This window comes from Phocoena sinus, chromosome 12 (genome assembly GCF_008692025.1).
Source record: "Phocoena sinus isolate mPhoSin1 chromosome 12, mPhoSin1.pri, whole genome shotgun sequence".
NCBI classification, from domain to species: Eukaryota; Metazoa; Chordata; class Mammalia; order Artiodactyla; family Phocoenidae; genus Phocoena; species Phocoena sinus.
The window spans coordinates 2,249,806-2,272,392 of NC_045774.1; the positions used below are offsets into that span (position 1 = coordinate 2,249,806).

At 44.4% G+C, this 22,587-nt stretch overlaps 1 protein-coding gene and 1 pseudogene across 1 annotated transcript in view; one reads left to right on the top strand and one right to left on the bottom strand.

Moving 5' to 3' along the window:
• The window catches only part of CCR6 (C-C motif chemokine receptor 6), a 77,611-nt gene that overhangs the window by 52,249 nt on the left and 2,775 nt on the right, over nucleotides 1-22,587 (bottom strand). The gene's annotated exons all lie outside the window — the stretch shown is intronic.
• Nucleotides 16,376-19,571, top strand: LOC116763721 (annotated as a pseudogene).

Genomic DNA, 22,587 nt, shown 5'->3' on the forward strand with positions numbered 1-22,587 from the left:
CACTCACCGGCTGATCCCTATTCTTGGTGATTCGGCCCAACACCGATGGCTACTTCTGCTCTCATGTTCACCTCCAGACCAAAGCCATGGTGGATTCAGGAACTCATGGCAACCTTGTCTGCCCAACCCTGGCCCCAAGGAATATGCTGCACACGTGACCCAACGCCAACCTGGCTCCCTGAAGAGATACTGCTGGTCTGTGACCTCTGTCTGGAGGAAAGAGGGCAGTGGGATCTCGCCATGACCCAGAGCCTCGTATTCTGAACCACACAGAGGCCCACACCAAGGGGCTGCTGTGGTCGACCACACTTGGCCCGCAGTTTCCATGGTCCCCAAGTTCCTGGATTCATCAAGGACACCCAGTTGTTCCCAGGGATCCTGATTTCTCCACGCTGACCACTGCAAGATACGACTCCTTGTTAGAAGGAGGGGGTTTTCTTGACGTTAGCCCAGGCTGTAGTCTCTCAGCAGCTAGAACGTCCGTTTGCCCCCGAGTCTGGCCTACCCTGACTCGGCTCCATAACCAAGGACGCAGCACCTGTTCCCCTGAGGGTCGCCACCATGCGCTACAGGAGGACACACGTTAGGAGGGTCCACGTGAAACAGGAGGCCTTGCCTCGGGGAGATCCGCAGCACTGGGCCCAGAAGGTTCCATTTTTAAACCAACTCTTCCACATGACTCTGATGTTGGCTGAACTGAAGAACCACTGAACTAAATGATAAGTATTTTTTTTTTGTTTCCCTCAAATTTTAAGTCTCAGATTGACCCTCGTACATTATACTTTTCCACGTACAACCATGTTCATTGATACTAGCAACTGACCTGAAATGACTCCTTTAAGCCTACATATTTTGTTTTGAAAATTTCAAAGTATCATATCTTAGTAGTTTGCATTTACCTTATACTTACAACTCCTCCCCCTCCCATCATCTGTGCAACTATTTTCATATATTCTACTTCTACATATGTTATAAACCCCATTTACTATTTTTGCTTTAGTCAACAATCTTTTGAAAAGCTATAAGAAAAAATACTTTAAATATTTATTGTTATTGTTTCTGGTGCTCTCCATTTCTCTGCGTAGATCCAAATTTCCATCTGGTGTAATCTTCTACAGCCTGAAGAACTTCCTGCGACATCTCTTGCAGCACAGGTCTGTTCACATAGTTATCTCAGCTTGTTTGTCTGAAGAAGTTTAATTTTTGCCTTCAGTTTGGAAAAGTATTTTGACTGGATACAGAAGTCTGGGTTAATAGATTGTTTCTTCCTTTGGGTACTTTAAAGGTGTCACCACACTATTACCTTCTAGTTTGCTGAACATCTGACAAGAAATCTACTGCAATTGTTTTTCTTCTTTTTGTAATGTTCCCCACCCCCATCCCCACCCCCGGATGCATTCCATATTTTCTCCATGTCTTTGGTTTTTAACAGTTTAGTTACGATATGTTTAGGCAGATTTTTGTGCTTTTTGGGTTTAGGAGTCTACTTATTTATTTTTGTGTTTCTACTGTCAGGGTTCTCTGAACTTCATGGATCTGGAGTTTGTTATCTTGCACTATTTTTCGAAAATTTTTAGCCATTATCTCCTTAAATGTTTCTTCTGCTCTATTCCTTCCCTCTTATTTATTATACTGGGACTCCAACTGAATGTGTTAGATTATTTGATATTGTCCCAGAGCTCTTGTTGGCCCTGTTATGGTTTTTTTCTTCAGTCTTTTCTTCTTTTTGTGTATCACTTTTTACAATTTCTGTTGACCTATCTGCAAGTTCATCCACCTTTCCTCAGCTGAGACTAGTCTACTGGTAAGCCTGCCGAAAGAATTCTTTGTTTTATATCATTTCTTTTTAATTTGTAGCATTCCTATTTGTCTCTTATAGTTTCTGTCTCTCGGCTGAAATTTCCCATCTGTTCATGCATACTATATATCTTTTTCTCTAGATAATTTAACATATTTATCTTGGTTATTTTATTTTTATTTATTTATTGGCTGCACTGTGCAGCTTGTGGGATCTTAGTTCCCTGACAAGGGATCGAACCCGGGCCCACGGCAGTGAAAGCGCCGAGTCCTAACTCCCAGGCTAACCAGGGAATTCCCTACCATGGTTATTTTAAAGTCCCTATCTTAGACTTCCAACAGCTGGGTCATCGCTAGTTCTCGCTCTGTTGGTTGCTTTATCTGTTGGCAATGATTTGGTTTGGTTTGGTTTTGCTTTGCTTTTTAAAGTATCAACTTTGGATTGACTGCTGAAAACCATGCATAAAGAAACAGTAGAGACCAAAGTAAGTAGTTTTTATGCTCATAACAAATCATTTTATGTGTGGTTCCAGGGGTAAGGAGGTTGTCTATCTAGTCAGGAGTCGGGCTGGGTTTGAGGTTTTTGGGTCTTTAATCATTACTTCCGGTGCGCTACAGGCTGCCTTCCCTTACAGTGGGTAAGGCGCTGGTGGGTTTCTCTCAGTGTCCCTGCTCCATCCCCCGCCCTCAGCCATTCCTGGGTCCCTGTGCCAGACCGAGGTTCTGTCTCCTGCCCCTGCCCCTGCTGCAGAAATAGACGGCTACTGTTTATGATTCGTGCTCAGCTCCTGGTGGTAGGAGGAGGAATTTTCTGTTGTCCTGAGTCTTAGGTAAGCCCTATGAATCTGGGCCTTGACATAAGGCAGGGGTCCCCAACCCCGGGGCCACCGACTGGTACCGGTCCGTGGCCTGTTGGGAACCAGGTCGCACAGCAGGAGGTGAGTGGCGGGTGAGCGAGCCAAGCTTCATCCGTAGTTAAGGCCGCTCGCCATCACTCGCGTTACCACCTGAGCTCCGCCTCCTATCAGATCAGCGGCATTAGACTCTCACAGGAGCGCAAATCGTACTGTGAACTGCGCATGCGAGGGATCTAGGCTGCGTGCTCCTTCTGAGAATCCAATGCCTGATGACCTAGGGTGAAGCTGAGACGGTGATGCTAGCGCTGGGGAGCGGCTGCAAATACGGGTTATCATTAGAGAGAGTCTGACTGCACAGAGACCATAATAAATCCATTGCCTGCAGACTCATATCAAACCTTATCAGTGGGTGGCAAGTGACAACAAGCTCAGGGCTCCCACTGACTCTGCATTATGGTGAATTCTATAACTATTTCATTACATATTACAATGTAATAATAGAAAAGTGCATAATAAACAATGCGCTTGAATCACCCCCAAAGCGCCCCCCACCCCCACTCTGGGGAAAAATTGTCTTCCACGAAACTGATCCCTGGCGCCAAAATGGTTGGGGACCACTGACGTAGGTTTTCAAAGCATTCCTGCCCCTCCTTCCCATGGAAGCTCCACTCTGCCTGTATTTGCGGTTGGTCTTGGGTGGGAGAAAGTTTCCTGTCCCACCCCTAGCGGCAACAGATCATTGCCTGTCCTTGGACGAGAGATTTAACAGCTCTTCTCTCAGTAGCTCAAGGCTTTAGCCTCCTGACAGAAAAGGGTAATGGGAAAGGACAGAGTTTTATGTCTGTTTCCCAGGAGTCTGAAGTCCTCGTGGGAAACTGTGCCACTGAGTGGACTCTCTCCAGGGTCCTGCCCCCAAGCACTCCTGTGATCACCTGGAGAGGCTGAAGAAAAGAGCCTGCCAGCAAGTATGAACGTCCCTGTGTCCCAGGCCCCGCTGTTTGAACCTGATCTTCCAGCCCATCTCTGGCCTTTAAGGATCCTTTGCAATCAGCTGCTCTCTTTGCCACGGTAAGACAGCCAGCTCTCTCTCCTTCCCGTGCCAAGCCTGGGATGCTTCATGCATCTCATCTCTCTTCTACGGGGCTCTCCCTCTCTTCGGAATTCGGCCCACAGAGCTGTCTTGCACCTGAAGCTCTCTGAAGGGCTTAAGAAATGCTGTGATTTGACAGATGACCTGGAGTCTCCTTGTTGTTAGGATGGGAACAAATCTCTCCTGAGGCTTCCTTCGTCGTAAAAGGAGGTGGACGTCTAACATCCGGCATTTAATACTGAACAAACACTTGCGTGATTCCAGGGGCTGCAACAAACAAATTCAGCCCCTTCACGGAAGAAGTTCACGTTTTAACGTGTGTCCAGGTTCCCGCATCCTGGGGTCTCGGTAGAATCCAGAAGGGCCCTGAGCAGGCTGAGGAGACGATGCACCAGGGTCAAAGCTTAGTGGGGTTGTGAGGCACCTGGGGTCACCTGGCGAGGGTGACCAGAGGCTGCAACCCAGGACGGGCAGAAGGTGAAACCAGGGGCTAGCTCTCCAGAGCAGGGCCAGATACACGAGAAGCAGCAATGAAAGCTACGAATCAAAGAAAGCAGGTGCGGTCCATATACACAATGGAATACTACTCGGCCATAAAAAAGATTGAAATCCTGCCAGTTGCAGGAACATGGATGGACTTGGAGGGTATTATGCTAAATGAAATAAGTCAGAGAAAGACAAATAGTGTATGATATCACTTACATGTGGAATCTAAAAAATACAACAAACTTGTGAATATAACAAAAAAGAAGCAGACTCACCGATATAGAGAACAAACTAATGGTCACCCAGTGGGGAGAGGGAAGGGCGGAGGGGCAAAATAGGGGGAGGGGAGCAAGAGGTACAAACTGTTAGGTATAAAATAAGCTACAAGGGTATATTGTACACCATGGGGAATACAGTCAGTGTTTTATAACTATAAATGGAGTCAATAACCTTTAAACACTGTGAATCGCTATACTGTACACCTGTAACATATAATATTACAACTACACTTCAGTTAAAAAATTAGATTACTCCATAAGATGAAAGGAACAACACAAAACAAAGACAGCCCCCAAGCAGACAGTTAAAGGACTGGCCACGTCCTAAGATGGAAGCCCCTCTCACGCGTGCCGCTTCGGGAGGGTGCGCTGTCCTCGGCTGGCTGACTTAGAGCACTGCAAGTGCTGATACGCGGTCAAGACAGAGCCAGGGTGGCCGGAGAGGACGGGGCCTACGGACCCGTCTAAGCAGCAGAGGCGAGAACATTCTCACGTGGTTGTCCTCCGGTCATCTGTTACGGGCTGAGCTGTGTGTCATCTCTCTGTTCCATGAGGAGCCCCGAGTGTGGTCATTAGAGATCAAAGTGTGGAAGAAAACAGAAGACATGTCTCCTCCTCCCAGAAGTTTAAGATTCAGGGCTTGTGAAGCAGCCTTCTTTGCTTAGCTGTGCAACAGCCCGTTCTTAGATGAGAACCCAGAAAACCATCATTTCTAATTCTGAGAGTCTCGTGCTTCTCAAATTTAAGGAGCACATAAATCCCCTGAAATCTTGTGAACGCACGGACACTGGGACCACAGCCCTGGGGTGGGCCCGAGAGTCTGCATTTCTAACAAGCCCCGGGAGACACAGTGCTGTTACAGTACAGGGACCACTCGCTGGGCAGCAGGTATCCAGAACACAGACCGGGCGCTGATCTAGGATCCACCGAGCGCTCCTAGAAGGTCTGCAGCCCTCCCAGCTCTCCCACCACTAAATAAACCCTGGGAGGGGCAACTTGTAACTCTGCAAGTTGACTAAAAGGATGTCTCAACTTGAGGACCTGAAACTGAGGCTCTTGTGAAGGGCCTCGCTGTAGCAACCGGGACTTCCCCAGGTTTCCAGGACAGAGCTAACACACAGCAAAAGCGCTGATGGCGTTCCATTAAAGCAACTATCAAGCACCCACTCTGAGCCAGGCACCAAGCATTTTAGGTATGTTGCTACCCCCCCCACCCCGTGTTCATTATTTACTTACCTTTCCACATTAATACACTCTACAAATGAATGTAATACCATAAGCCTGGGACAAAATACAAGCCTATTGTTTGTCAATTTCAGTTTGTCTGCACATCTCTAATCCTTCCCCTAACCCCTGGAATCTACCCTCCCAGCAGAAGGGCGTACCCTTGTCACTCCATTACTCACAATCCCTGAGTGTTTCTGCTGTGTGTTCTTCTATATTAAGTGACATCTCAGTCAGCGGACACAGTTTATGCTAAAGCCAACCAGACATCTGCTGCTATCGGTGAGATCGTCTAAAGTCACCCCTTACTTGAAGATGTGTACACTGGGCACACATCTTAAGAAAGACCAGTTCCCAACGTAACACAGAACTCGTGGGGTCTTATTTAATAACAGATCTGCTGGCATGAAAGTTGTCACCAAAAAAAAAACTTCCTGCTGATACTTTAAATGGGAATATGGTCCATATGAACCCCTTGTCTTTTCCTTAGAGGTTTTGTTATCAGCCTCTCAGTGGCAAAAATTATTGAACACTTAATTTCTATTAGGAGCAATGACATTCAGCTTTTCACTTTAGATAAAATCACGGTTCCGGGCTCCAAGTCTCTAGGTCCCAAATCCATCTTTATCTGATCGTTAGTTCCTCGAAAAAGCTATTCCTAAAAATCACTGTAAATTCAACCGTGAAATGGTGGGTCTTGTTTGGAATTTTCCTCTGGGAATCAAAGAGGACCACGTGCCCTGCCATCCCCCAGTGCAGCGCTGCCTGAAACGCAGAGTGCTTTCACGGGCGAGGTGGAATTGGTGTGCTCAAACGCCCTGCTTCTCTATACATGTCCGTACACATGCACAGGGCAGATTCCAGCTCCCCACCGAGTTGGTTTCCTTCGTGAGCGAGACTGGAGGAGATCCCTCGCACTTAAGGCAAGCCCCTTAGGTGCTGGCATCCAAGTAGCCACATCCTCTCTCCTCTCGTGGCGCTCCAAACGGGGGAGCCCTGTCAGCTTGCCTCCCCAAGTGATGGCGGTGTGGGCCACACCTGGGAGGGACACGGATCTGGGCGAGACATGAGGCTGCCACCGTAGCAGAATCTAGCCTACCCTGAGTGACCTGTTTGGTTTATCGTAAGTGACAAGTTTGGAAAACTCAAAAGGTAAACAAAGATCTCCCTAAAGAGAAATGATCTAAAATTTTCTTAACTTCTTAGAACACTTCTTCAAGAGGCGTGCTTCAATGGCTCTAAAGCAGGGTTATTTTAGTCCTTTCTTGCCCTTTGAAGAGAGTGGGCTCCACCTCCTAGAGGGTATTAGAAAAGCTGCACTCAATTCTGGGTGCCATGCCTGGGTCCCTACCTCTGCACCCAGCAGTGTGCCAATGAGCACTTTGCATGGGTAATCTGCTGTTCCCTCCACACACCTCCGAGGAGGAAACATCACAACTGAGAGCAGAGAGGGAAACGTGCCCACAGTCACATGGCCAGGAAGTAATGAAACCAGGATCGGACCCCAGGACTCCGTTATGTGCTTAGTAAATGGAGTACTCACAACATACTGACTTATCTCTATACCCACACCCTACGTACAGAAGACATACCATCTGGAGATGCTGACTTTATACTGGTGGCCCCACAGATCCTGGTTAAAATCCACACATATTGCTTAGGAATAATAGTCTTCGAAAACAGAGGTGAGGGGGAGACGACGAATTGAGAGCCCACTGTGTGCTGGGTGCTGCCTTCTTGCTCAGTATTCACAACCTTTATGCCACTGAGGTGCTATCTCCATTTTACAGACGCACAAACTGAGGCTTGGAGGGAGATTAAATAACTTGGCCCTAATACATGTACTGCATATCAGAATTAGATTTCAATCCAAAATCTGTCCTTTATGTGGCCCGTGCTCTCCCCACACGTGATGGTACAAGGTGTTTCAGAAGTGGATTACAAGAAAGCCACGTTTTTCTGGAGGTTGCTAGAACGATCCGGTGCCTGGCCAGCCGCATCATGAGGAATAAGGCCACGGGACACACCAGGGAGGAGAAACGCTGTAAAGGGAGCTGAAGAAAGCTCGTCTGCTTCGTCTTTCCATCCCACGGCCAGGCCCAGGCCAGAGCAGAGCTGCTTTGTCTCCCTCTCCGATCTGACTGAAATCAGAGTACTTTTAAGGGGAGTACTCAAATCGGGTACTCTTAAGGAGAAATCAGAAATTTAACTGGTTTTTTGATAAACTGATGAAGTTTTATTTTGGACAGAAAAAGGCAACTTAACTGATGGCCAGTTTTCCCACTAATTCTATTCTCCCCTTCTTTCTGGACACAGGGCACTCAGCTGGGGAACAAACTTTCAAAAACTGGAGCACCAAACCTGATTTCTATCATGGTTACTTTTAACTACGAATCAAGTAATGTTAACTAAACTAAACTAACTAAACTAACTAAAACTAAACTTAAAATTAAACTTAAAATATGTAAAATAGCTTATTAATATTTTTATACTTTTTGCACGGTGAAGTATATTGGGTTACATAAATATGTTTTTGCATGTTGGATCTGTTGTGTTTGAGAAAATCTATTATTAAAATTAGCTTTACCTGAAAAAAACAAGAAGCGTTATTACAGTAGCTACTTTGACGTCTTAGTCTGAACATTCAGATTATTAATTAATGGATTTGCATTTTAAACATTTTCTATGTTAAAGTTTCCAAATCTTTTATTTAAAGGTAAAATTTAATTAACGAGAGCACTCCACCTATGAGTCATCTTACTAAGAAGGGCTTTACCTCATACAAGTGTGGCTGAATATCCTTGTCCTGATGGACAAGGATACCTACAGTATGGTCGCTATTATATAACAGAACACGCACTTAGCATATAAATTATTTCTAAAACCACAGAGGCCAAACCACAGTGGAAAAGTCAGCTACTCTGGAGAGAAATAGCAAGGTTATCTTCTGCAAAGTTTCCTATTCAGGTATGCATTCTAAGGTGACCTATATTTCTAATGCTTCTGAAAGCCCACACGATGAGTTAGTCTCTATGAAAAAAATGTGTATTTTTGGAGAGTTTGCCTCTCTGGTCCTGTATTCAGTCTCACAGACAGGCTTTAAATATTGGGAGATATTTAAACTATTTCACAGCACTACAGGTCTCACTCCTTTTTCAACATGCAGAGATAGACCTCAGAGAATCCTGGAGTTTTTTATCAACTCATTTTTTGAGAATTACTTAAGGAGTAGACATCACCTATAAAAATAGCCTGATATCTATATATACCTCCCTCCCTGCCTTTCGGATTCTAGTAATCTCAGAACTGGATGAGGGAAAATCTGCTGGATTTTATATCTTGAAGCAAGTAATTTAGTAGATGATTTTGTCCACACCGCAGCAGTTGAGAATATTTCTTCCCAGGAAGTTTCTGCTGCTAATTGATCCCGAAAAGTCAATCACTGATAGAAGTAGAAGTGATAAGACAACTGTGTATGGTGGGTCATTACTGTATCAGCTGATGGCCCAGTCTCCTAAGAGGAAGACAAAGACAGCTTCACATTCCTTCCCTGCAGGAATCATCGATCCCCCCGCCCCCCCCCCCCCGTGGTCACTCCCTCCTGGGGTCCAGTCCTTGCGCTTTCCTGCCCCCTCCTCCCGCCTCCCTCCTCCCGACCCATTTCTCTTTTTCACTTTCTCCCTTGTCTGTCTCCTGTGCTCTCCCTCTCCATCCTTACTTGACCATAATGAATCAACCAACATTTATTTCTTTGTTCTTATAAAGTTGGCCATTTTATAGACTTACAGTGTTATAAACTTACAGAGTGTTTACACACTCTATTGCCAAGTTTTTAGAGTCTTCTATTTTCCCAGTAGGAAGTTTTAAAGGTTCTCTGCTCTTTCTTAGGAGACCCATTGCCGAATGTCTGTATAAGCCCGTGGTGATTCTTCTTTTCTTTTTCAAAGAGCTGGAAATAGCTGCAGATGAACCGCCCCTCCTCCTCTAGCGCTAAGACTTCAGAACGCATGCTGGGTAAATGAGCTAGTTTGACTCGCTCCTACTACTAGGCATATCACAACAGATGATGTTATTTAATACCTAAACATGACACAGTTTTAGGTGGGTGGATTTTTGGGGGGCGAGGGTTGCTTCTAATACATTAATTTTAGTAATTAGTCTCAGTAACTTTGAGCAAGACTCCCTAGACAACAGTATGCACGCAATGTTTTCTTAGAATATGCTGGCTGCTCGCTGAGAAGTCCCATCTGCTTCCTTTACAGAACATTGCTTTCTTCTGCCCTGTGGTTACACCTTCTGGCACGCAGCCCAGCAGCTTCCCTCAGGGCAGTTGTTAAAGGGAAATTCTTCTTGTCAAATATTAGAACTTGATTATGTGTCATGGGCGGATAAGTGGCTTTCCATTCCCCCCTCCTCAGCCCCCGAGGCACCCTGAGAGGCCTGGGCTCCTACAGCCCAGTGTGAAAACACGGAACCAAGCGTCCAGCACCCCCAGCTGACTCGTGAGAGGCAAAGTCCACAGAAGGGGCCGAGCTGAGAGGTCCAGAACCCAGTTAGTTTGACTACAGCCCAGGATTCCTTCTTTCAAACAGACCACTTCCAATTTCCAATGAGCATTCGTTCCTCATTATGTTTGTTTGCTAATTCCACCTAAAGTACATACCCTACTGGGCAAAAATTGACCAGTTCTTTTTCCTGAGGCTCATTTGAACACCTATGTTAACACCTAAATATTTTGACTTAGCACTTAAAGCTCAGAATATTTTGGTCACCAACTTTCTAGAAAATGTCCAGATTTCATTGAACAATCATTTGGTAATGGTAAATGGTAATGGACAGGTCAATGAAGCCATTTAAATGTTCATTTACTATGATTTACCTTGATTATATACAAACTCCTTCTCCACTGATACAGAGTACAACCAAAGAAAATGACTAAAGCTTCACATTTTGAAAGACATTTCAAAAAGTTCACTGGTAAGTCAGCAGGTTAACATTCATTTTTTTTGTAGAAACATGCGTACGAAGTGTAGAAAGCAAGGGGCCAACCTCCAAAAGTCAGCTCATCTCCTAATTTACTATTTCAACTCTGCTTCCTGCTCTGAGGCTCTGCAGCACATATACCACATCACCCTTTGGATTCATAATTCTGTACATGTTCACCATTTCATGAAAGATCATAGACAGCTATGAAAGGTTGCTGCCTAAACTTTATTTAAATTCAAGTGGAGTAATCCAAATTGTGAGAAATCACAGTAAATGACACAGTATATGACAACTTCAACAAAGTTTGAGGTAAAAATAGGAGTACTCTGAGTCACTTTGAGATACGACCCCTAGAACAGGCGGCCTGGTAATAGGTAAGGAATGAATCAGGATACACTGTTGACTAACAGATGCAGGGTAGGGGGGTTTCATTTGTTGCAGAGTTGTCAAGTGGAAGTTCACAGATCCCCCTCAACAAATAGCCCAGGGTATCCTATCCACTAAGAGAGGCACAGTTCCCTTTCCATATGTTTTCCTGCCTCTCCACCTCACTTTATGGACATGGGTTCTCTAAAAGACATAAAATTGTATAAAGTAAAAATTATAACAGGCAATTCTTGGATTTGTAACACATATAGAGGTAATAACAATAACAGCACAAAAACAAGGGAAGAGGGAATAGAGCTAGACAGGAAACATGTTTCTATATGTCAGTGGAAATAATTTAGGATAAACCTAAAAAGATTTTTATAAGTTGAGAAGTATATTGTAAGCCCCAGAGCAACCACTATGAAAATAACTTTAAAAAGATACTGATGATACACAGGAAGCTTGTTAAGAGAGCAGACCACAAGAGAAATTCCTCATCACAAGAAGAATTTTTTTTCTTTTTATTTTATCTATGAGTTGATGGATGTTAACTAGACCTACTGTGGTAATCATTTTACAATACATGTAAATCAAACCATCATGCTGGACTTAGCACCTTACACTTACATAGTGATATATGTGGAAAATACACACACACACACACACACACACACACACACACCCACATACAGGAATCACATTTACACTAGAAAAGATAAGGAATCACAGTTACACTAGAAAAAATAAGGAATCACAGTTACACTGGAAAAGATACACTTAATGCAAAAGAAAGCAGCAAAGGACGGACAGAAAAACAAAAAATACATGACACATATAGAAAACAAAAAATTTAAATTGCAGCCATAAATCAAACTATATCAATAGTAATGCTAAATATGAATGGATTAAACAATCCAATCAAAAGGCAGAGGTTATCAGACTGCACTGAAAGAAAACAAAAAAGATCCAACTATATGCTGTGTACATGAGGCAAACTTTGGATCCAGAGATACAAACAGGCTGAAAGGAAAAGGTACATCATGCAAGCAGCTACCATAAGAGCAAGAATGGTTATACTAATATCAGGCAAAATGATTTTAAAAGGACAAAAAAAAATTGCTAGAGATCAAGAGGGACATAATGATAAAAGGTTCATCCATCAGGAAGACGTAACAATCACCTAATAAGAGAATTCCAAAATACAGGCATTTTGGACAGAATGAGAGAATTGAAGGAAGGAATAGATTGTTAAACAGTAATAGTTGAAGATTTCAATGCCCCTTTTTCAATAATGGATAGAAAAACTAAGAATAAGATCAAGGAAACAGAAAACTTGAACAGCACTACTAACTAACTAGACTTAAAAGACGGCTATAGAACATGCTACCTAACAGCAGGAGGATACACCTTCTTAAGTGCACATGAAACATGCTCCAAATGCAAACCCAAACCACACTGTGATACGACTTCACATCCACCAGAACTGCTACACTTTTAGAGAAACAGGCCTTCCCTGGTGGCGCAGTGGTTGAGAGTCCGCCTGCCGAGGCAGGGGACGTGGGTTCGTGCCCCGGTCCGGGAAGATCCCACATGCCGCGGAGCGGCTGGACCCGTGAGCCATGGCCGCTGAGCCTGTGCGTCCGGAACCTGTGCTCCGCAACGGGAGGGGCCACAACAGTGAGAGGCCCACATACCGCAAAAAAAAAAAAGAGAGAGAGAGATAATAATGAGTGTTGGTAGAAGAAGCTTTGGACAAAATTCAACACCCATTTGTAATAAAAACTCTCCAGAAAGTGGGCATAGAGGGAACCTACCTCAACATAATAAAGGCCATATATGACAAACCCACAGCCAACATCGTTCTCAATGGTGTAAAACTGAAACCATTTCCTCAAAGATCAGGAACAAGACAAGGACGTTCACTCTCACCACTATTATTCAACATAGTTTTGGAAGTCCTAGCCACGGCCATCAGAGAAGAAAAAGAAATAAAAGGAATACAGATTGGAAAAGAAGAAGTAAAACTGTCACTGTTTGCAGATGACATGATACTATACATAGAGAATCCTAAAGATGCCACCAGAAAACTACTAGACCTAATCAATGAATTTGGTAAAGTTGCAGGATACAAAAGTAATGCACAGAAATCTCTTGCATTCCTATACACTAATGATGAAAAATCTGAAAGAGAAATTAAGGAAACACTCCCATTTACCACTGTAACAAAAAGAATAAACCTACCTAAGGAGACAAGAGACCTGTATGCAGAAAACTGTAAGACACTGATGAAAGAAATTAAAGATGATACAAACAAATGGAGAGATATACCATGTTCTTGGATTAGAAGAATCAATATTGTGAAAATGACTATACTACCCAAAGCAATCTACAGATTCAATGCAATCCCTATCAAATTACCAATGGCATTTTTTACAGAACTAGAACAAAAAAATCTTAAAATTTGTACGGAGACACAAAAGACCCCGAACAGCCAAAGCAGTCTTGAAGGAAAAAAACGGAGCTGGAGGAATCAGACTCCCTGACTTCAGACTATACTACAAAGCTACAGTCATCAAGACAATACGGTACTGGCACAAAAACAGAAATATAGATCAACGGAACAGGATAGAAAGCCCAGATATAAACCCACGCACCTATGGTCAACTAACCTATGACAAAGGAGGCAAGGATATACAATGGAGAGAAGACAGTCTCTTCAATAAGTGGTGCTGGGAAAACTGGACAGCTACACATAAAAGAATGACATTAGGACACTCCCTAACACCATACACAAAAATAAACTCAAAATGGATTACAGACCTAAATGTAAGACTGGACACTATAAAACTCTTAGAGGAAAACATAGGCAGAGCACTCTTTGACATAAATCACAGCAAGATCTTTTTTGATCCACCTCCTAGAGTAATGGAAATAAAAACAAAAATAAACAAATGGAACCTAATGAAACTTAAAAGCTTTTGCAAAGCAATGGAAACTACAAACAAGACAAAAAGACAACCCTCAGAATGGGAGAAAATATCTGCAAACAAATGAATGGACAAAGGATTAATCTCCAAAATATATAAACAGCTCATGCAGCTCAATATTAAAAAACCAAACAACCCAATCAAAAAATGGGCAGAAGACCTAAATGGACATTTCTCCAAAGAAGACATACAGATGGCCAAGAAGCACATGAAAGGGTGCTCAACATCACTAATCATTAGAGAAATGCAAATCAAAACCACAATGAGGTATCACCTCACATCAGGTCAGAATGGCCATCATCAAAAAATCTGCAAACAATAAATGCTGGGGAGGGTGTGGAGAAAAGGGAACCCTCTGGTGGGAATGTAAATTGACACAGCCACTATGGAGAACAGGAGGGAGGTTCCTTAAAAAACTAAAAATAGAACTACCATATGACCCAGCAATCCCGCTCCTGGGCATATACCCTGAGAAAACCATAATTCAAAAAGACACATACACCCCAATGTTCACTGCAGCACTATTTACAATAGCCAGGTCATGGAAGCAACCTAAATGCCCATCGACAGACAAATGGATAAAGAAGATGTGGCACACATATACAACGGAATATTACTCAGCCATAAAAAGGAACGAAATTGGGTCATTGTAGAGACGTGGATGGATCTAGAGACTGTCATACAGAGTGAAGTTAAGTCAGAAAGAGAAAAACAAATATCGTATATTAACACACGTATGTGGGACCTAGAAAAATGGTACAGATGAACTGGTCTGCAGGGCAGAAATGGAGACACAGATGTAGAAAACAAACGTACGGACACCAAGAGGGGAAAGTGGCGGGGAGGTGGTGGTGATGGGATGAATTGGGAGATTGGGATTGACATGTACACACTCATATGTATAAAATGGATAACTAATGAGAACCTGCTGTATAAAAAATAAATAAATTTCAAAACTTCAAAAATAAAATAAAATCATATCCACCTTCATCTCACACACACACACAAATGAGTGTTGGCGAGCACGTGGAGAAACTGCAGGCTTCGCAGACTTCTGGCAGGGATGTAAATGATGCAGCTGCTGTGGAACGCAGTTTAGCAGTTCCTCCAAATACTAAGCATGGGGTTATCATACGACTCAGAAAGTCCACTTCCTCGCGATACTAAGCATGGGGTTATCATACGACTCAGAAAGTCCACTTCCTCGCGATACTAAGCATGGGGTTATCATACGACTCAGAAAGTCCACTTCCTCGCGATACTAAGCATGGGGTTATCATACGACTCAGAAAGTCCACTTCCTCGCGATACTAGGCATGGGGTTATCATACGACTCAGAAAGTCCACTTCCTCGCGATACTAAGCATGGGGTTATCATACGACTCAGAAAGTCCACTTCCTCGCGATACTAAGCATGGGGTTATCATACGACTCAGAAAGTCCACTTCCTCGCGATACTAAGCATGGGGTTATCATACGACTCAGAAAGTCCACTTCCTCGCGATACTAAGCATGGGGTTATCATACGACTCAGAAAGTCCACTTCCTCGCGATACTAAGCATGGGGTTATCATACGACTCAGAAAGTCCACTTCCTCGCGATACTAGGCATGGGGTTATCATACGACTCAGAAAGTCCACTTCCTCGCGATACTAAGCATGGGGTTATCATACGACTCAGAAAGTCTACTTCCTCGAAATACTAAGCGTGGGGTTATCATACGACTCAGAAAGTCCACTTCTAGGCATGCACTCAGGAGAAAACGTTCTCCCAGAAACTTGCATGTGAATATTGTGCAAATATTCTTAGCAGTATTATTCGTAACAGCAAAAAGTGGAGACGACTCAAATGTCCATCAGCTTACGAACTGACATATCAAATATGGTATATCCATACAGAGTATTATTCGGCAATGAAAAGAACTAAAGTGGTGATAGATGCCGCGACATGGATGAACCCTGAAAACGTTATGCTAAGTGAAAGCAGGCAGTCACGAAAGAACACATATTATAACATATCGTATAATTCCATTTATAAAAGAGGCAACTCTCGAGAGTCAGGAAGTGCTTGTCTTGGGGGAAGGTCGGAGGGGTGGGGAAAAGGGAGAACGACTGCCAGTGGGTATGCGGTTCTTTTTGGTGGTGATGAAAATATTTTAAAACTGACTGTGGTGACGGTGGCACAACTCTGTGAATAGACTAAAAACTGTTGAACACTTGACATGGGTGAACTGCATGGTGTGTACGTATCTCAATAAAGCTGTTTAAATTACTGGAAAGTGAGAGGAGCTGCATTACGGCATGTTCCGGCCTGCAATGCACACCCTGACCATCTTCTGGCCCCGAAGTTTGTCTCAGCTATTCCAGCTTGTTCTTTGGTGAGTTACACCCAGCAACTGGGTGTGGGACCGTAGGCTGCAGAGAAAATATTTCTGTATTTCTGCATGGTTAGGGCTTACGGAACAAATTTTACTGGGACCTTGGACAAAGGGCAGGTCTTTACTGAATAGAGATTCACCTTTCTCATGATCTGTGCTTACATTTCAAAAGGGTTTGAGACCCTGGAGCCGTGGAGATATTCCAGCAGTCTCTCCTCCTGGAGACATTTAATTACATTCCAAAGAGTAAGAACCCAGGAGCCTTCCCCCTTTCTTCCTGAGGAGGATTTACTTATACTGGGAGAGTCGAGTCGCTTTCCCTCTCTCAGGAGGAGAGAGGAACAATGTGCGTATAAGCCTGTAGATTCTTATTTCTGGGTTTCTCACCTACAGTACAGACCCCCGAAAGGGGTAAGGTGACAGCAATCTGGCCCTCACCACCTCACCACAGAAGGGGAAACACTAGAGCAAAGGAAACAAATCTGGTTATCGCTCTTAGGGATAATCAGTCCCCACCCAGGAAACCCCAGCTCGACTTTCAGGACAACACAAATAAACATGGGCGTGGAAAAATTACCAAGGTGTGTCCACTCCGGCCCTCGCCACCATCAGAATCAAGTCTAGGCCACCGTACAGATTTCAACCAAAACTTCAATGCAAATCACTACCCGATGTGTCTGCAGTGAGCAGCCCCACTCCTCAGACTCCACAACTCGCTCTCTGAACTACGTCCTGGTTCTGCCGGTGGATAGAAGCCCTGCTCATCTTGTCAGAAAATGCTGAGGTCCCGCCTCTACAACTTACACAGTCTTACCTGTAAAACAGGAATAAGTAATTCCCCCTGAGCTGTTGGGAGCATCTGTCACTGACCTATAGGGACGGCGGTGACTGAAACAAAGTTCCTGCCTGGGGTGAACTCCCATCCTCCTGGGAGAGCGCTCCACCAACTGAAAAGGTTGTCTTCAGCTGTTTTTGTCTATTACTATGAGTGGCGGTTATTAGTAACAGCCATTAGTAACAGTTCCCAATGCAAATCATTTGTTTTAAGAGGCAAGGTAAAAACAAATGAGAATACATCTATCATTCCTTACATTTCTGTGGTATGTACTAAACAGTCTTGCTGGCTGAGAAACTTTCAGGGAGGGGTCTTTATAAACGTCAAATTTAATGCAGTCTGATTTCTGATGAAGGAGTAAAGGCAGTTCGGTGGAGAAGGGACAGTTTTTTCTCCAATGGTGCTCGAACAACTGAGCATCCAATATGTATAGGGTTGGCCAAGAAGTTTGTTCGGGTTTTTCCATATGATGTTATGGAAAAAATAAAATTAAAAAATAAAAATCCTGCTGCGGTACCACCAGGCTGTGTCTTTACCCATCTTCCTAGGCTCCTGGCTGGTTTTACGCCTGATTCTCACCCTGTATCTTTCCAAGAAACTGCATTTCTGTCTAAGTTAGGGATAGACTGAGACTGTTGTCTGCAACCAGGAAGCTTGCCATTGAACCAGAGGGTACAAAGCAAGCAGCTGACGGCAGCAGGCTGCCGAGTGCCTCTGTGACGCTGAAACCCCTGGAGCAGGCATGATGCCCGGGAGACGGCCAGATGTGTCCCTCTGGACGGGTGGCCAGGAGGCTGCATGCCCGCTGCGTGAAGGCTTGTGAGAACGGGGAGGAGATGGGTGCCAACGGCGCTGCGGACTCTCCCACCAAAGGTTCTCAGGATTCGAGTTTCATGAAGAAACTTTCAATATTTCTCATTTGATCTACAGAATCTGCTCAAATTTCAGACGCCTACATATTTTCAATGACCAACGCTCCTTGATAACAGACTTAAACTGTTTTTCTGTCTCCACTGTTTTCTGTTGGCTAGACTCCTAGCCTATTGACTAGGGCAGGGCCTCGCTTAGCAGCCTGTAACATCTGGGATTACCTTCTGCTAGAGGAGGGATACGAAATGACCTATACAAAGTTAGCTATAAACATACATACTCTGAAGAGACACAAGAGCCCAGCAAACTATAAATTTTAAAAGTCTGACAGATCGGCCGGCCCGGACCTAGGGGAGGAGGGCCGAGGGCGCTGGAGTGAAAACAAGTCTGCGGCGACGCCAACACGGCGGGCACGGCGGGCGGGAGACAGAGCTCTGTATCCACTTCGTCCCCGTGAACTGCCCTTTGGTGAAGGAGGAAGTGAGCAGCCCCAACTGGCGGGTTCCGATTACTGGTGCCACCAGGCTTCTTGGCAGAGCTGTGTACTGAGAATTTCAGCAGAGTAATCGGCATGCTGTGGGCTGTGGTTTTAGAAGAGCAAGACCCAAATGTGAGCAGCTTAATCTCTTGGAGTCTGAAGCAGTTCATCACATCACTTATGACTTTCAGCCCCATGTCCCAGTACATTGTGAGGCAGAGAGGCCAGATGTCGAAAATCAGCCGGACGCTGCTTGGCAACCTGATGTCGATGCTTCCGGGAACTCGGGGAAGAAAGCTGCTGCAATCGGAGCATTTCTAATCTACATTAGCTCCGGTTATTTTTTGCTGGAACAAGCCCACCTTATGGAGAGGAAGACGTACCATGTCCCCTAAATCTATATGGCAAAACAAAACTAGAAGGAGAAAGGGCCGTCCTGGAGAACAATTTAGGAGCTGCTGTTTTGAGAATTCCTGTCCTGTATGGAGAAGTTGAAAAGCTTGAGGAAAGTGCTGTGCCCGTTGTTTGATAAAGTGCAGTTCAGCAACAAGTCTGCGAACAGGGACCACCGGCAGCAGCGGTTCCCCACACACGTCAAAGATGTGGCACTGTGTGTCGTCAGTTATCACAGGAGAGGATGCAGGATCCATCAGTTAACGGAACCTTTCACTGGTCTGGCAATGAGCAGATGACTAAGTATGGAACAGCACGCGCAACTGCACACGCCTTCAAGCTCCCCAGCAGCCACTTACGACTGATAACTGACAGTCCTGTCCCAGGAGCACAACAACGTCTGAGAAACGCTCAGCTTGACTCCTCCAAATTGGAGACCTTAGGCATTGGCCAGTGAACACCACTTCGAATTGGAATCAAAGAATCACTCTGGGGCTTCCCTGGTGGCGCAGTGGTTGGGAGTCCGCCTGCCGACGCGGGGGGCGTGGGTTCGTGCCCCGGTCTGGGAGGATCCCACATGCCGCGGAGCGGCTGGGCCCGTGAGCCATGGCCGCTGAGCCTGCGCGTCCGGAGCGCGGCGGGAGAGGCCGCAGTGGTGAGAGGCCCGCGTACCGCAAAAAAAAAAAAAAAAAAAAATCACTCTGGCCTTTCCTCGTTGACAAGAGATGGAGACAAACGGCCTTTCATTAGCATTACGTGTGTTGTCGCTGTTGTTTAAACGAGAAGTATGTGGCACTTTTTAAAGAGAAAAGGAAACCGTTCTGAACCAGCGCTCTCTAATTGTGACTCATGGTCTCTCAGGTGAACGATGCTCTCGCACTGGTGAAACTAAGGAAACCAAGGACAATAATGCCTTGTTTGAAGCAATGAGTTTTCTGTTGATCATTCCGTTCTGGCTTAACTTGCTGTTTGAACATAGTAAATTATGATTCTCAAATATTTGGGAGCCAGGATGAAACACGTCTGCTGTAGACTTTTTTTTGGGGATGAAATGCATTGTTCATTCCTACAAATAACCTCTACATTTTCAGGACTTTTGCACCTGTTGGTCCTTTTATGTTTTAAAGTGTGTTAAATAGTATAAAACTCATTGGTGTTCATTATTTGCTTTGCTTGAGCTCAGATCAAAATGTCTGAAGAAACTTTATTTTTGCTATTTAAGTGTAGTTTTTACGCTTGAGATGTTTCAACTTGTTATGTATATTGGAACTCCTGCAGCTTGATGCCTCCTGCTTTTGTAGCGGTGAACGGTGAGCAACGTGTGTATGTGTATGTATTTTTTTAATATGTCTGAAACTGTCCTTTTCACTCCATGTCACCAAGTGATATTCCATATGTGTGGTTATACTAATAGTAATGGGCCTTGTAAGTCTTTTGACCATTCATGAATAATAATAAATAGGTACTGGTGGCATGGTAAAAATATAAAAAATAAAAATAAATCTGATAAATACCACAAACATCACAAAATACAGGAAAATACATACTTTCATTAACTGCCTGCTGTATTTTTGTAATACGTTCTTCCTACATTGCTTTAACGGCACACTTTCTGGTATCACCTCTTCATATCACAATGACTTTTAAAAACATCTTCCTATGGAGATAAAAAAATAATTTTACTCTAGAATGACTGATCAAAATGGTTTTTCAGTTACTGACATATTTTAAGAGTTTCATCGATGGATGAATTCAATTACAATTCATTTTGGAAATGTCATGCATGTTAAGTTTTAGAACTGGGCTTCCCTGGTGGCGCAGTGGTTGAGAGTCTGCCTGCCGATGCAGGGGCCACGGGTTCGTGCCCTGGTCCGGGAAGATCCCCCATGCCGCAGAGCGGCTGGGCCCGTGAGCCATGGCCGCTGAGCCTGCGCATCCGGAGCCTGTGCTCCGCAACGGGAGAGGCCACAGCAGTGAGAGGCCCGCGTACCGCAAAAAACAAAAAACAAAAAACAAAACAAACAAAAAAAAAAGTTTTAGAACTGTCAAATTTTGGAAACCTTTTTCGAGTTCTTTTTTCACATGAGTTTGGAATTTATAGCGTTTCAGTTTTTTTTTCAGTGACTAGTAACATTTTAGTAACATACATGCTCTCTTTTAATTACGTCCATTCACCAGTTTTTCATTAATGTTCTCGTCATACAGCATATCATAGTGTTATATGGTCTTCATCAACATTTTGTGTCAAATCGGTAGTAAATCTAAATGTTTTTACAGCGTATTTACATGATGCACTCCTCTTCATTCATTGGGTTATCGAATAATACAAGAGCCTAGTGATTATTTCTATTCAAAATCTAACTCATGAATTACTACGTTTGGTACGATCTGAGAAAGTATCCTGTTACAATTAGCTTTTAACGTCGGGATAACTTCTGACGTTCCATCATCTTCACCACACAGACCCCCAGCAGTAAGACTGAACAAAGACGCTCATCCTGTAAATCCAAGCTTGAACCTCACCCCTTAACAGCTCAGTCTGTAGTGCACTAAGAAATTACCTTTTAATCCCATAATTCTCTTGTGAAAGGAATTACAACACATTTTGGGGTGTTAAAATCATAGTTGATGTAAATTTTTATGGCAAACTGTGACTTTTCAAACAGTCTGGGTGTTTTTCATTCCATTACCACACCAGGTCTCCTTTAAGTGGTGTGCAGTCACAGCTAGAAACGCCCGTTGGGACACCACTGACAGGGACACAAGGAAAACCCAGACCATGAACACGTTACACTGCGGGTAGCTCGTGGGTGGGGCCGGAAGAAGGCTTGGTGGGAAGTGGCATCTGAATCAGGCCTCGGGAGAGGAACAGAAATTCATCTGCCATTACCCAAGGCACCCTCTCTTCTCCTTGCCCTCCACATCCAAGTTAAACTACGTCCTGTGACTCTTACCTTCTTAGTGAAAAAAAATTAATATTTACTGAGTATTATTTGCCAAGAACACCGCTCAACACTCTGTATACGTTACTTATGTTACACAACAACCGCCCCGTTCGGTCAGGCAGTACTCACTCCCCCTTGTACGGATGGGCAGACTGAGAACATTGATAATAAGTAACTCGCCCGACAGCACTCAGCCAGGAAGTGAGGTGTCCAGGACCCTGATCTGTGCAGTGGCTGCAACATGTACACCCAATCCCTCTGCTACTCAGCCCCCTGCACCTCCGCTGCCCCCACACTTCCTTGCTGGTGACACCCTTCCTCCTCAGAAGGGCCCTTGGCTCATTCCCCGTGAGTCCGGCAACCCTGGGCAGAACCCATCAGCCCACCAGTTTCCAGGGAACCAAAGTCCAAAGATCATCTCGAACAGCATCTTTCTGGTGGTCCTGCTGTAACCTTCTCACAGGGCCCGTGAGCAGCACGCAGCGGCACAGATGTGGCATTTCCCAAGTCCCCGTTACCGACTGTGCACAGAGCGTGCGCACACCGGCACGGCACCTGGCCCCCAGCACCTTAAACGTTTGTAAACATCTGCTGGAATTCTGGTATACTTCCCC